The following is a 15435-nucleotide window of genomic DNA, read 5'->3' as shown; positions in this document are numbered from 1 at the left end:
CTGATGAAGATCATCAAAGGTAAGTGAATATTTATAATGTTATTTCTGACTTCTGTTGACTGCGCAATATGGCGGATATCTTTTGGGCTTGTTGGGTCTCTGAACGCCATACTCTGATTATTGCATGGTGTGCTTTTTCCGTAAATCTGACATAGCGGTTGCATTAACCTGCGACTGCCTCCTGCCTACTCCTCTCTACACTTGTGACACCGAGGCTATATGACTGTGCCAACAACTTGATTATTTAGCAGGCATCACTTGCTTCTATTCAGTCAACACATATATCATGGAATATAATTGAAAATATTTGTTTCTAAATTCCATCACCTTCTTCATCCTCATCATTCAGTTCATTGAAATTACATTTTGAAGTCGTGCACAAGTCGTACACAATGATCAGTTTCTATGGTTAAAATCGCCCATTCATTGTCACACATTAGGCCTTGGGACCTAAAATCAAAATCAGTACTCTATCTCCCCCTTGCGTCTGGAGCAATGAAGCAGTGACGCAGTGTAATGTAATGTACTAATGTACTAAACCACAAATTACCTCTAAATCCTAATAATAATAATCTTAAAACTTTTAATTGAGGAACCACACATACATTGTAATATTCTTGTATTGTGGAATTATAAATGTTTTATTGTAGATATGTAGTGGTAGAGTATTTGTGTACTGTTTAGTTTTTTGTGTGTGATGTAATTGACTTAACCTCTCTGGGATCGTTCGGGACGCTAGCGTCCCACCTCGCCAACAGCCAGGGAAATTGCAGGGCGCCAAATTCAAAACAACAGAAATCTGGGCAGGGGTGGGTTTGGCAGATTTTGTGCACCCCCCTTGCAGCCTGCTCTGGTTAGCATCATGAGCTAATGAGGTAGCATTTAGGGCCTGCTGGGCAGGAATGGAAGGATGTGTCCATAGGAATAATCTGTAGCATGGGTATCTAGTGAAGACCAACACTACAGATACCTTTGGCATTATGTCGATTTCCTTTATGTGACCCGACTCTCAGCATTTGAGTTCAAAGGGTGAACCCTCTGGGAAACAGTGTTCTCCAGCACATAGATGCATTTCTAAAGGCTCCCATGGACCTTGCTACATGGATGTATACTCTGGCCAGACAGTTGTCCCTGAAGTCAGGAGCTGAAACGAGCTGGGGGTCCATTCTGATAAAGATCATCAAAGGTAAGGGAATTACAGTGCCTTGCGAAAGTATTCGGCCCCCTTGAACTTTGTGACCTTTTGCCACATTTCAGGCTTCAAACATAAAGATATAAAACTGTATTTTTTTGTGAAGAATCAACAACAAGTGGGACACAATCATGAAGTGGAATTACATTTATTGGATCTTTCAAACTTTTTTAACAAATCAAAAACTGAAAAATTGGGCGTGCAAAATTATTCAGCCCCTTTACTTTCAGTGCAGCAAACTCTCTCCAGAAGTTCAGTGAGGATCTCTGAATGATCCAATGTTGACCTAAATGACTAATGATGATAAATACAATCCACCTGTGTGTAATCAAGTCTCCGTATAAATGCACCTGCACTGTGATAGTCTCAGAGGTCCGTTAAAAGCGCAGAGAGCATCATGAGGAACAAGGAACACACCAGGCAGGTCCGAGATACTGTTGTGAAGAAGTTTAAAGCCGGATTTGGATACAAAAAGATTTCCCAAGCTTTAAACATCCCAAGGAGCACTCTGCAAGCGATAATATTGAAATGGAAGGAGTATCAGACCACTACAAATCTACCAAGACCTGGCCGTCCCTCTAAACTTTCAGCTCATACAAGGAGAAGACTGATCAGAGATGCAGCCAAGAGGCCCATGATCCCTCTGGATGAACTGCAGAGTTCTACAGCTGAGGTGGGAGACTCTGTCCATAGGACAACAATCAGTCGTATATTGCACAAATCTGGCCTTTATGGAAGAGTGGCAAGAAGAAAGCCATTTCTTAAAGATATCCATAAAAAGTGTCGTTTAAAGTTTGCCACAAGCCACCTGGGAGACACACCAAACATGTGGAAGAAGGTGCTCTGGTCAGATGAAACCAAAATTGAACTTTTTGGCAACAATGCAAAACGTTATGTTTGGCGTAAAAGCAACACAGCTGAACACACCATCCCCACTGTCAAACATGGTGGTGGCAGCATCATGGTTTGGGCCTGCTTTCCTTCAGCAGGGACAGGGAAGATGGTTAAAATTGATGGGAAGATGGATGGAGCCAAATACAGGACCATTCTGGAAGAAAACCTGATGGAGTCTGCAAAAGACCTGAGACTGGGACGGAGATTTGTCTTCCAACAAGACAATGATCCAAAACATAAAGCAAAATCTACAATGGAATGGTTAAAAAATAAACATATCCAGGTGTTAGAATGGCCAAGTCAAAGTCCAGACCTGAATCCAATCGAGAATCTGTGGAAAGAACTGAAAACTGCTGTTCACAAATGCTCTCCATCCAACCTCACTGAGCTCGAGCTGTTTTGCAAGGAGGAATGGGGAAAAATGTCAGTCTCTCGATGTGCAAAACTGATAGAGACATACCCCAAGCGTCTTACAGCTGTAATCGCAGCAAAAGGTGGCGCTACAAAGTATTAACTTAAGGGGGCTGAATAATTTTGCACGCCCAATTTTTCAGTTTTTGATTTGTTAAAAAAGTTTGAAATATCCAATAAATGTCGTTCCACTTCATGATTGTGTCCCACTTGTTGTTGATTCTTCACAAAAAAATACAGTTTTATATCTTTATGTTTGAAGCCTGAAATGTGGCAAAAGGTCGCAAAGTTCAAGGGGGCCGAATACTTTCGCAAGGCACTGTATTTATAATGTAATTTCGTATTTCTGTTGACTCCAAAATGGAGGATAAATATTGTTTCCATCTGAGCGCCGTCTCAGAATATTGCATGGTTTACATTCCCTGAAGGGAATATGGGGACCTTTGGTCTCCCTTTGAGTGGATGTCCCATTGTCACTAGTTATGCAATTTCCACACAATACATACAACACAACATGGTTCCAAAGTAATTTGTTTCTCTCTGTTCATGTCTATAATGTTAACACTTATGTAGGCCTAAAGTTGGCGGAGGGTGACCTTTTTGCTGTTGGAGGACATCAACCACAGTCATTCATCCATCCAAATCATGTCCAGCCTGTGAAGTAGTTTTGGCTCCATCTAAGAGTTGCAAATAATGCCAAATTCTCGATATACACAATGCTTAACTCTGGCTTTGTAACGCCTGCTTCCAACTCACACCCTCAAACACAGCTCACTTTCCAGCTCACACCCTCAAAAACCTAGATCCCCCGAACACAACTCACTCTCCAGATCCCAATCATCTGAATTCTAATCACCTGTTCACACACTATTTAGTTCTGTACTTTGCACCCCATCACTGTGAAGTATTGTTTGTTTTGTGAGACGTCGTCCAGAGCGTGATTTACTCCTCCTTTGTATGATAGTTTTTGCCTGCCTCACTAACGATGCCTTTTGCCTATTCCCTGCCTGTATTTTTCGGATTTCCTGTTATCTACCTATTGCCTGACCTCCCAGACTATGTTACTAACCGTATCCCTGCCTGTACCATTGCCCTTTCTGGACCCCCTGTGCATGACCTTCTGCCTGCCCCTGGACCCAGCTACCTACCTCCTCCTGTGGTCCTTTGTAATAAACACCTGCCGCGCCCTGCGCTTGAAATCAGCTCTTGGTCTCCCCTCGTGTTCATTACAGGCATCAAAATACAGTACAGTACGTTCTCTCACTGTCAACTGCATTTATTTTAAGCAAACTTAACATGTGTAAATAATTGTATGAACATAATATTCAACAACTGAGACATAAACTGAACAATTTCCACAGACATGTGACTAACTGAAACTAACTCAAAAGTAACAGTCAGTATCTGTTGTGGCCACCAGCTGCATTAACTACTGCAGTGCATCTCCTTCTCATGGACTGCACCAGATTTGCCAGTTCTTGCTGTTACCCCACTCTTCCACCAAGGCACCTGCAAGTTCCCGGACATTTCTGGGGAGAATGGCCCTAGCCCTCACCCTCCGATCCTACAGGTCCCAGACGTGCTCAATGGGATTGAGATCCGGGCTCTTCGCTGGCCATGGCATAACACTGACATTCCTGTCTTGCAGGAAATCACACACAGAGTGAGCAGTATGGCTGGTGGCATTGTCATGCTGGAGGGTCATGTCAGGATGAGCCTGCAGGAAGGGTATCACATGAGGGAGGAGGATGTCTTCCCTGTAACACACAGCATTGAGATTGCCTGCAATGACAACAAGCTCAGTCTGATGATGCTGTGACACACCGCGGCAGACCAAGAATGACCCTCCACCTCCAAATCGATCCCGCTCTAGAGTACAGGCCTCGGTGTAACGCTCATTCCTTTGTCGATAAACGCGAATCCGACCATCACCCCTGGTGAGACAAAACCGCAACTCATCAGTGAAGAGCACTTTTTGCCAATCATATCTGGTCCAGCAATGGTGGGTTTGTGCCCATAGGTGACGTTGTTGCCGGTGATTTCTGGTGAGGACCTGCCTTACAACAGGCCTACAAGCCATCAGTACAGCCTCTCTCAACCTATTTAAGACAGTCTGATCTCTGATGGAAGGATTGTGCGTTCCTGGTGTAATTTGGGCAGTTGTTGTTGCCATCCTGTACCTGTCCTGCAGATGTGATGTTCGGATGTACTGATCCTGTGCAGGCGTTGTTACACGTGGTCTGACACTGGGAGCACGATCAGCTGTCCGTCCTGTCTCCCCGTAACCTTGTCTTAGGCATCTCCTGGGAGTCCATTCTGATAAAGATCATCAAAGGTAAGGGAATATTTATAATGTAATTTCGTATTTCTGTTGACTCCAAAATGGAGGATAAATTTTGTTTCCATCTGAGCGCCGTCTCAGAATGTTGCATGGTTTGCTTTTTCCGTAAAGTATTTTTGAAATCTGACACAGCGGTTGCATTAACCTTTTTTGGGATAGGAGTCAGCATTTTCACTTTTGGATGAATAGCGTGCCCAGAGTGAACTGCCTCCTACTCTGTCCCAGATGCTAATATATGCATATTATTATTAGTATTGGATAGAAAACACTTTCTAAAACTGTTTGAATGATGTCTGTGAGTATAACAGAACTCTTATGACAGGTGAAAACCTGAGAAAAATCCAACCAGGAAGTGGGACATCTGAGGTAATCTATCCTTCTAATAATATGCATACATTAGCAACTGGGCCTAAGTAGCAGGCAGTTTACTCTGGGCACCTTATTCATCTAAGCTACTCAATACTGCCCCCCCCCCCCCCATCCCAAATAAGTTAATTGTTTATGGTTGATTGAACAAGCATGGGAAACATTGTTTAAACCCTTTACAATGAAGACCTGTGAAGTTATTTGGATTAAAAAAAAATATAATTGAAAGACAGGGTCCTGAAAAAGGGATGTTTCTTCTTTTGCTCTCTCTTCATTTAAAGGAAAGTATAGAGCAACAATAATGTGCAGAGTTTAACTGGCTGCACTGTCTGATTCTTATCATACCAGACGCTAGCAATTTACATTCAATTTATCACAGAGCTAAACTTCTCAATGTGTCATCTAATGGGCCTGAGCTTCCCTTTCTCCAGGCAGGAGAAGACGGTTAAGTCCCTCTGATGGGATGTTCACAGAGTTACAACCACACTTTATATGTGCATCATACAGTACAATGCAGGCTAATACCAGGAATGAAGGATTATTAAAGGTCCAATGCAGCCATTTATATCTCAATATCAAATCATTTCTGGATAACAATGAAGTACCTTACTGTGATTGTTTTCAGTTAAAATTGTCAAAAAGAAACAAAAATAGCTTCTTAGCTAAGACCAATTTCTCAAGCAAGAGTTTGCTTGGACTATCTGGGAGTGTTCTGAGTGTGGATGGGAAAACGGAAAACAAGATGTTATTGACTGAGAGGTTTGGATCTCTCAATCATATTGGTCTATTAACACATTTACTGCCTGGTGAAATAATCTCTGTAATTAGTATTACACTATCAAACTGATTAATCATGGACCTGTAATTAACTAGGAAGTCGGGGCACCAAGGAAAATATTCAGATTACAGTTATAATTTCCCAAAGTAACTTTTCAGATATTTTCATATCTGATCCATAGTCTTATGATTAATGAATTATTTACTTTACCTCACGTTAGTCTCATTCCAAAAGTTGTAAATTGTTGGTTATCTGCACGAACCCAGTCTTCAGTATGAGTCATCCATACATCAATTGTCTTAAATAATTTATTTATTACTAAGTAATTCACAGAAATGCATAAACAAAACAACAAAGTAAATATGGTTACAAGAAATTATAGGAGAATGTGCCCTAGTGGGCTAAGCTGGCATGGCGGTTTGTTAGACAAAAGGGAAGTCGGGGTCGACTAAGAAGTCACTACAGAGTTAATAATTCTAACAATTAAAATGCTAATCCTTTACACATGAACGCTCACTCATTCAGGAACAATTGCAATCAATATATATATATATTTACGCTCAGTGTGTCGTCTGGATAGCTGTTGAAAAGTTTGTTTATTTTGTAGAATTGTCCGTCTCTCTCTCTCTGTCGTGGTTATGGTGGATAGTTCAGAGTGATATTCATTCATGTTGTTGTAGAATGGATGTTTCGGCAGTTGTTGTTCTTCGCGTTCAATGATACCAAATTCCTATTTGCAGACTAGTAATTAATATCAAAAACTTGTTCTTATTCTGTCGGTATCGATAGTCTAAGAGTTTAACAACGTGGTATGGTTAAAAGATTCAGCAATGGTCTGCAACCTTTGTAGTCCCGTGATTTAGAGAAACATGGTCTAGTGGGAATTTCTCAAAATTGGTGTTTTATTCAGAATTGCAGAAAAGGGGCTGTCCCAGGATGCCTGACTCTAACTGGGCTCAATGAGCGGTCCTCTGATTTAGTTCAACTCAAAAGGGAATTGGAGTTTCCTTCATTAAACAATTTGACAAACAGTATCATACTCAGTCATTCATCTTATACAACAATTAGATGTCTCATATCTGAGGCTATTATATAAACAGCGTTATGGTAATGTGGCCACACCGTCTCCCATGAGCTTCCCCAAATTGTAACAAACGGACCAGTTCGCAGCTGGATTCTTCACCAATCTTTTATACCTTCTCCGGAACGTAAACGTTGTTCGGACCTCAAGTTCTGTGAGGTGGAATAAATTCCTTTGTTCTCTATGAAACTTCACTCTATCTCTATACTGTGTGGCACTATGGCAGGGTCTTCCCTGGGAATTTACGACCTCACTGACCACAGCAGCCTGGTTGAATGGAGCAAGGGGGAAGCACGGAGAGGGGGATGGGGCTTGCTGTACCCAAAGAGGGCAACGTCATGACACCCTTAACAAATAGTTTCAGTCTGTTTTGGAATGTGTGGCCAGTAATTAACTGGTCCTGGAACATCTCTAAAACTAAAAGCATTTTATTTGGTAATAATCATTCCTTCCTGTATAGGAAGTCCACTGTGTGCAGCTCACCCTGCACGATCATCTCCAATATAAATAACATGAGCAGGTCTACTTCTGATAAGCTTCACAATAAAGCATTAAAAACAATGAAGCAACACAGAAAGTGCTAAGAAACAAGGTTAACCTTTCTAGGTCAGGGGTACCCCTCAACAACATTCCGCTGAAAAGGCAATGCGCAAAATACAAAAATATTTTTGGGAAATATGTCACTTTCACATAATAACAAGTTCAATTCAGCAAATGAAAGATAAACATCTTGTTAATTTACCGATCGTGTCTGATTTAAAAAAATGCTATACAGCTAAAGCACAACATATTGTTCGATAATGTGCACATTTATATCCAAAAATCTCAGTTTACATTGCCACGTTAAGTTCAGTAATGTTTGGATTCCAAAACATCCGGTGATTGACATAATTGACATTGATAATTGACATTGATAAAAGATACAACTGTTATTCACAGAATTAAAGATTGTCTTCTCCTTAATGCAACCGCTGTGTCAGATTGCAAAAAAACTTTACGGAAAAACATAATCTGAGAACGGCGCTCAGAACCCAAAACAGCCAGAGGAATATCTGCCATTTTGGAGACAACAAATTTAGAAACAACACCATAAATATTAACTTACCTTTGATGATCTTCTTCCAGGAATCCCAGTTCGTTCCATAAAGTCCATAATTTACAGTGGGGCAAAAAAGTATTTAGTCAGCCACCAATTGTGCAAGTTCTCCAACTTAAAAAGATGAGAGAGGCCTGTAATTGTCATCATAGGTACACTTCAACTATGACAGACAAATTGAGAAAAAAATCCAGAAAATCACATTTTAGGATTTTTAATGAATTTATTTGCAAATTATGGTGGAAAATAAGTAATTGGTCAATAACAAAAGTTTATCTCAATACTTTGTTATATACCCTTTGTTGGCAATGACAGAGGTCAAATGTTTTCTGTAAGTCTTCACAAGGTTTTCACACACTGTTGCTGGTATTTTGGCCCATTTCTCCATGCAGATCTCCTCTAGAGCAGTGATGTTTTGGGGCTGTTGCTGGGCAATACGGACTTTCAACTCCCTCCAAAGATTTTCAATGGGGTTGAGATCTGGAGACTGGCTAGGCCACTCCAGGACCTTGAAATGCTTCTTACGAAGCCACTATTTCGTTGCCCGGGCGGTGTGTTTTGGATCATTGTCATGCTGAAAGACCCAGCCACATTTCATCTTCAGTGCCCTTGCTGACGATACATGGCCCCATTCATTCTTTCCTTTACACGGATCAGTCGTCCTGGTCCCTTTGCAGAAAAACAGCCCCAAAGCATGATGTTTCCACCCCCATGCTTCACAGTAGGTACGGTGTTCTTTGGATGCAACTCAGCATTCTTTGTCCTCCAAACACGACGAGTTAAGTTTTTACCAAAAAGTAATATTTTGGTTTCATCTGACTATATGACATTCTCCCAATCTTCTTCTGGATCATCCAAATGCTCTCTAGCAAACTTCAGATGGGCCTGGACATGTACTGGCTTAAGCAGGGGGATACGTCTGGCACTGCAGGATTTGAGTCCCTGGCGACATAGTGTGTTACTGATGGTAGGCTTTGTTACTTTGGTCCCAGCTCTCTGCAGGTCATTCACTGGGTCCCCCCGTGTGGTTCTGGGATTTTTGCGGACCGTTCTTGTGATAATTTTGACCCCACGGGGTGAGATCTTGCGTGGAACCCCAGAACGAGGGAGATTATTAGTGGTCTTGTATGTCTTCCATTTCCTAATAATTGCTCCCACAGTTTAAGTCTTCAAACCAAGCTGGTTACCTATTGCAGATTCTGTCTTCCCAGCCTGGTGCAGGTCTACAATTTTGTTTCTGGTGTCCTTTGACAGCTCTTTGGTTTTAGCCATAGTGGAGTTTGGAGTGTGACTGTTTGAGGTTGTGGACAGGTGTCTTTTACACTGATAACAAGTTCAAATAGGTGCCATTAATACAGGTAACGAGTGGAGGACAGAGGAGCCTCTTAAAGAAGAAGTTAGAGATCTGTGAGAGCCAGAAATCTTGCTTGTTTGTAGGTGACCAAATTCTTATTTTCCACCATAATTTGCAAATAAATGTATAAAAAATCCTACAATGTGATTTTCTGGATTTTTTTTTCTAATTTTGTCTGTCATAGTTGAAGTGTACATATGATAAATACAGCTCTCTCTCATGTTTTTAAGTGGGAGAACTTGCACAATAGTGGCTGACTAAATACTTTTTTGCCAAACTGTATGTCCAAATAGCCACTTGTTGCGTGTTCAGCCCAGTAATCCATCTTCATGAGGCACAGGTACTTCATCCAGACAAAAACTCAAAAAGTTCCATTAGTCTTTTAGAAACATGTCAAACGATGTATGGAATCAATCTTTAGGATGTTTTTAACATAAAACATAAATAATGTTCCAACCGGAGAATTCCTTTGTCTGAAGAAAAGTACTGGAACGAGAGTTAACTCTGTCAGGAGCGTATGTCATGAGACCAAGGCACTCTGCCAGACCACTGACTCAAAGAGGTCTCATGAGCCCCTCCTTTATAGTAGAATCCTCATTCAAGTTTCTAAAGACGGTTGACATCTAGTGGAAGCCGTAGGAAGTGCAACTTTATCCATATCTCAAATGTGTATTCGGTAGGCCAAGCTTTGAAAAACTACAAACCTCTGATGTTCCACTTCCTGGTTGGATTTTTCTTAGGTGTTCGCCTTCTATATGAGTTGTTATACTCACAGACATCATTCAAACAGTTTTAGAATCTTCAGAGTGTTTTCTATCCAATACTAATAATAATATGCATATATTAGCATCTGGGACAGAGTAGGACGCAGTTCACTCTGGGCACGCTATTCATCCAAAAGTGAAAATGCTGCCCCCTATCCCAAAAAGGCTAAGTCAATAACTTGCTTGTAACAGATGACATTCATATTCCGAAACGCACTTAGATAATACCTTTAATGATAAGTGGTATCAATGCATGGTTATAACATCTACCGAAAAGACAGAAATGCCAAAGGGGGCGATGTTGCGATCTATATTCAGAACCACATTCCTGTAAAGCTTACTGTTGAAGTAATATGAATACAGGTTAATCTGCCTAACCTAAAGTCCATTCTTGTGGAAAGGCCGCTATAGACTACCAAGTGCTTATAGTCAGTATCTAGTGTGGCAGACCAGGGGGCTTGGTCAAGGCGTTTACACAGACATGGACAGAGTTGGATCAGCTCGCTTTCAAGAGTGTTTATTTAAATATCAAACGAAAATAAAAGTTCTCCCCCAGGAAACCTTCTGCGGGATACCGTCTTCTGGGCTTCGGGTCTTGCTGTATCCTTTGGGGAACAAAACTGAGTTCACTCCGTTATCCCTGGGACTGAGCACGACTATACGGGGTTAACCTCTCTTCCCCCAGTCCTCTCTCCCATGTGCTGCCCTTCTGGCAGCTTTATGGGACTCGTCCAGCTGGTGAGCCATCAGCCCCTTGATTACTCACAAACCACAATTAGCCCCAATTAGTACTGGCCGAAGAGCCGGTCTACCCATGGCACATCCAGCAGAGGGAGCCATCTCCTCGTGATGTAGACTCTGTCTGTCAACAGGCCTTGACGAGTCTCCCCCTGGTGGCTGTCCTGCTGTACGCCACACTCGATAACATGAGAAATTTATATTTTCTGGGTGATTTAAATATTGACTGGCTTTCATCAAGATGCCCACTCAAGAAAGAGCTTCACCCTGTAATCAGTGCCTGGAACCTGGTTTAGGTTATCAGTCAACCTACCAGTGTAGTTACAAACAACACAGGAATGAAATCCTCAACATGTGTTGATCCCATCTTTACTAATGCTGCAGAAATGTGCTTTAAAGCAGTGTCCAAATCCATAGGATTTAGTGATCACAACATGGTTGCCATATCTAAGGAACACCACATTTCCACAGGCTGGGACTAATATAGTGTATAAAAGGTCAAGTTTTGTAGTGATTCTTACATTGATGTAAAGAATATTTGCTGGTCTGTGGTGTGTTATGAGGAGCAACTTGGCTGCACTTGACGTATTTATGAAATTGCTTATTCCAGTTACTAATGATCATGCACCCATTAACCTGTTAGATCTCTATTTTTTTTTTGGATGAAAGTCGTTCGCCCAAGGTCTTAGCAGCATTGTGACGTATTTGTAGGCATATCATTGGAAGATTGACCATAAGAGACTACATTTTCCAAGTGTCCGCCTGGTGTCCTGCGTGGAATTCGGTGCGCAATTGCCAGCTGCTTGTACTTTTCCATTTGATATAGGGGAGAAACCATGTGTCCAAGAACGATATATCAATGAAGAGATATGTGAAAAACACCTTGATGATTGATTCTAAACAACGTTTGCCATGTTTTCAGTCGATATTATGGAGTTAATTTGGAAAAAAGTTTGCGTTTTGAGGACTGAATTTTCTGTTTTTTTTGGTAGCCAAATGTGATGTATAAAACGGAGCTATTTCTAATACACAAAGAATCTTTTTGGAAAAACTGAGCATCTGCCATCTAACTGAGAGTATCCTCATTGAAAACATCAGAAGTTCTTCAAAGGTAAATGATTTTATTTGAAGGCTTTTATGTTTTTGTTGAAATGTTGCGTGCTGGATGCTAACGCTAATGCTAACGCTAAATGCTACGCTAGCTAGCTACTTTTACACAAATTATTGTTTTCCTATGGTTGAGAAGCATATTTTGAAAATCTGAGATGACAGTGTTGTTTACAAAAGGCTAAGCTTGCGAGATGGCATATTTATTTCATTTCATTTGCGATTTTCATGAATAGTTAACGTTGCGTTATGGTAATGAGCTTGAGGCTGTAGTCACGATACCGGATCCGGGTTTGGGAGATCAGAGAGGTTAAGAAAATTACTAAAAACTGTTAAATCCCCTTAGATTGATGATGAATTGAAAAATGTTATGGTTGAGGGGGATGAGGCAAAAGGTATGGCAAATAAATCTGTCAGCACAACCAATTGGCAAACATACTGCAAATTGAGAAATCATTTGACTAAACTAAATAAAAATAAGAACTTGGGCATGACATGCCAGCAACAAACTCTGACACCACAAATCCAAGTATATCTGACCAAATTATGAAAGACAAGCATTGTACTTTTGAATTCTGTAAAGTGAGTCTGGAAGAGGTGAATTTTTTTTGGTTTGTTTTTTGTTGTCTATCAACCTGGATGGAATTTACCCTTGGATAATAGCGGACATTACTGCCACAATGTTTTATACCATATATTTTGTGTTATATTCCCCTACATTCATTTCACATTTCCACAAACTTCAAAGTGTTTCCTTTCAAAGGATACCAAGAATATGCATATCCTTGCTTCACGGCCTGAGTTACAGGCAGTTAGATTTGGGTATGCCATTTTAGGTGAAAATTTAAGAAACAGGACTGGATCCCGAGAAGCCTCTCCAACATAATCCAGGTAGAATCAGGAATTCCCGAGGGCAACTGTGTAGGCCCCTTACTTTTTTCAATCTTTACTAACGACACGCCACTGGCTTTGAGTAAAGCCAGTGTGACTATGTAAGTGGATGACTCAACACTACACATGTCAGCTACTACAGCGACTGAAATGACTGAAATACTTAACAAAGAGCTGCAGTTAGTTTCAGCATTGGTGGCAAGGAACAACTAAATCTTGCAATGAATAATGTTATTTGCCTGTTTCTGGGCCGCCTGTTAGCTTTCACAATTTTTGCCATTCTCCTTTGACCTCTCTTATCAACGAGCTGTTTTTGCTCACAGAAATGACGCTGACTTATTGTTTTTTGACTTGCTCCATTCTCAATAAATCCTAGACACTCATGTGTGACAAGTCCAGGAGGCCGGGAATATCTGAGATACTGGAACCGGCGCGCTTGAAACCAACGATCATACCATGCTCAAAGTTGCACAGGTCAATCGTTTTGCCAATTCTAACGTTCAGTCAAGCAGTAAGTGAATGCCTTGATGGCTTTCTGCCTGCCTGCTTTATATAGCAAGCCACGGCCACATGACTCACTGTCTGTAGGAACTAACCATTTTCGTTAATGGGGTGGTGTACCTAATAAACTGAGATGTGTTCAACAAGGGAAAATGTTTGTGAACGTGTTGGGTAAAATCATGATTAAATGACTGAACAAATCATTTTAAATGGAACTGTGACTAAGTAAACTTATACTCTGTTTTATTATCTGATTAACAATATGAGTTCATAAAATGGGATTGTGTGACACAGACAAGGAGTAATTAAAGTTAATAAACACCATTCCAACTAGGAAGAAAGAAGTGGACTGTGTAAACAGATAAGGTCGTTAACCTATGGTTAAACCGACGAAACTGAGCTCTGGGGTGAGCTCCGGTTCTGTTAATTAGAACTGTCAGCTAAGTGGTGATCGATAATGTTGAGTGGTCAAAAGTTACCTGGGAGTGTGTTAGTAAGTTAGAATGAACTTTTCACCTCACTTTGTCCCGGTCGAGAGGAAGGGATTCTGTTAAGCAATGAAATGACGTCATGTTATTGTATATAAACTGTTGCTCGTGGGAATGGGGCAGCGCTCTCCGGGAATAAATTCTGTTACCTATTATTGAAATGGCTGGTCTCCGTCTATTTTATGCAAACAAGAATCTTACAAATTCTCATAAAATAGATTAAGGGTTTTCAATTAATGAAAACACATTGGCATAATTAAATTACAGTAACAGAACGCTAGCTAAATTATATAAAAAAAACTCTGTTAGTATCAGTCATCAAGGTAAGACCCAGATGCAGACTGTTGAACAAGGGCAGGCAAGACAGGTCAAGGCAGGCAGGGGTCGAAGAACCAGGGTAAGGCAAAGGTACAGGACGGCAGGCGGACTCAGGGTCGGGCAGAGTACAGTTATCAGCAGGCATGCTCAGGGTAAGGCAGAGGGGTCAGGACATGCAAGGGTCAAGAACCTGGAGGACAAGGAAAGAGAGGCTGGGAAACGATAGGAGCTGACAGGAAAACCGTGAAGCTTGAACGAACAAGACAAACTGGCAACAAACAGACAGAGAACTAAGGTATAAATACACAGGGGATCATGGGAAGATGGGCGACACCTGGAAGGGGGTGGAGACAAGCACAAGGACAGGTGAAACAGATCAGGGCGTGACAGTTAGCTTGCTATTGGCTGTGAACGTTTGCCAACGTTAGCTTACAGTTTGTTTGCGTGTGGTGAACAAACATTTTGAAGATGGAAAACAGGCGTAAGAGCTACGGGTTAGTAAAATTACTATTTGTCAATTAACTTGTAATTAAACGCTAGCAAATGTTGAATGCTGTTAGTTATGATGCATTTTATTGTGTTGCTCAATTTACTTTTTTCCTATTTAGCAGAGAAACTAGCAAGCTAACTAGAAACGTAAGCAGCCTTGTCTTACTAACCAGCTATTTTAGCTGGCTAACGTTAGCTAACCTAGTTAGCCAAACTTTTGGTTTTGTTGTATTTCAGGATTTATCTGGACCTACTCATCTGTAATGCTGCTGATGGATACATGGAGAAATTCTAAAGACAAATTTGAGAGCCCCTTGATCCAGAAGAGAAAGGCCTGGGAAATTGTAGCTTGAATGCTGCAGGAGAAAAGTTACTTTCTCCCAGTACTTTGACCTGGGAGACGTAATGCGAAGTGAAGGATTCTGAAGCACGGGTGTGTATTGCTATGTACAGCTGAAGTCAGAATTTTACATACACTCAGGTTGGAGTCATTAAAACTTGTTTTTCAACAACTCCACAAATTTCTTGTTCACAAACTATAGTTTTGGCAAGTCGGTTAAGACATCTACTTTGTGCATGACACAAGCAATTTTTCCAACAATTGTTTACAAACAGATTATTTCACT

General features: G+C 41.0%; 1 long non-coding RNA gene across 1 annotated transcript in view; it reads left to right on the top strand.

Annotated features, from left to right (window-relative positions):
- LOC149984022 (uncharacterized) overlaps window positions 1-15179 on the top strand; it is a 217700-nt gene extending 202521 nt beyond the window's left edge. Inside the window, exon 3 of the long non-coding RNA XR_016495288.1 lies at window positions 15047-15179. This is a non-coding gene — a long non-coding RNA (uncharacterized LOC149984022). The remainder of the gene's footprint in view (window positions 1-15046) is intronic.
- Window positions 15180-15435: the final 256 nt, after the last annotated feature.

This window comes from Oncorhynchus mykiss, chromosome 4 (genome assembly GCF_057628025.1).
Source record: "Oncorhynchus mykiss isolate SJ-2025 chromosome 4, ASM5762802v1, whole genome shotgun sequence".
Taxonomy (NCBI): Eukaryota; Metazoa; Chordata; class Actinopteri; order Salmoniformes; family Salmonidae; genus Oncorhynchus; species Oncorhynchus mykiss.
This window is presented reverse-complemented; position numbering and strand designations above follow the sequence as displayed.